The sequence below is a fragment of the Penaeus monodon genome, chromosome 30, assembly GCF_015228065.2.
Source record: "Penaeus monodon isolate SGIC_2016 chromosome 30, NSTDA_Pmon_1, whole genome shotgun sequence".
Taxonomy (NCBI): domain Eukaryota; kingdom Metazoa; phylum Arthropoda; class Malacostraca; order Decapoda; family Penaeidae; genus Penaeus; species Penaeus monodon.
The window spans coordinates 21980240-21980466 of record NC_051415.1 but is presented as its reverse complement, the minus strand read 5'-3'; the positions used below and the strand labels follow the sequence as shown (position 1 = coordinate 21980466).

Genomic DNA, 227 nt, shown 5'->3' with positions numbered 1-227 from the left:
TACCCATTCGACCTTGAAGGAATTGACTTAATATATATATATTCTTTTAAATGTCCAGAAATATACTGTATATCTAAGTCAAATAAACTATTTCAATGTCTTCACCTACCTTTTCTCCAATGCCCTCTTTCTCTATCATTCTCTCCATCTCTCTTTCCCTTTCCATTTCCTCACCTGTATCTCCCTCTCTGATATAAACTCCTATCACTCCACACAGACACGCTCCC

The 227-nt window shown here is 37.0% G+C and overlaps 1 protein-coding gene across 1 annotated transcript in view; it reads right to left on the bottom strand.

Moving 5' to 3' along the window:
• The window catches only part of LOC119592626 (follicle-stimulating hormone receptor-like), a gene marked incomplete at its 5' end in the record, with an annotated part of 23693 nt that overhangs the window by 16749 nt on the left and 6717 nt on the right, over nucleotides 1-227 (bottom strand).